Here is a 521-nt window from a genome sequence, read left to right as displayed (position 1 = left end):
TTTCTAACTGTACTGAGCATAGAATTATTTGCGGTAGATTGTTTAAATGCAGATTCCTGGGCCCTACGTACTGAAATATAGTCTCTTGGGTGGATTCCCAGGAATTTCATTTGTAACCAGCTCCAGCAGGTGATAGCCCATGCAGGTGGTCTGGGTGGACATTTTGAGGAACACTGCCCTTATTCCTGACTCCTCTCCATATTTCTACTACATTTCTGCCACATAGCCATGAGAAAACTCACAGAAAAGAGTTCACAGAACGCCTCTGCTCTCAACTCATTCACAGTCTAGCTGGAGACAGAGGACAGCCACAGGAGCAGTTAGTGCTCAGGTCTTGACCGAGGGCCTGCCATGGGAGTTCAGAGGCAGGCTGGCCCAACTCAAGGCTCCGGGAGGAGACAAGGTTTGAGCAGGGCCAGGACAACTGGATATGGTTTTCTTCCCTAGTCAGCTAAGATCTGTTCTTAGTGGAGGTGCTCAATTAGCCAAGCTCATGAATTCTGCATGTCTGACTGACTTTC

Source organism: Pan paniscus, chromosome 1, assembly GCF_029289425.2.
Source record: "Pan paniscus chromosome 1, NHGRI_mPanPan1-v2.0_pri, whole genome shotgun sequence".
NCBI classification, from domain to species: domain Eukaryota; kingdom Metazoa; phylum Chordata; class Mammalia; order Primates; family Hominidae; genus Pan; species Pan paniscus.
The sequence above is the reverse complement of the archived record's forward strand: the minus strand, read 5'-3'. Positions refer to the sequence as shown.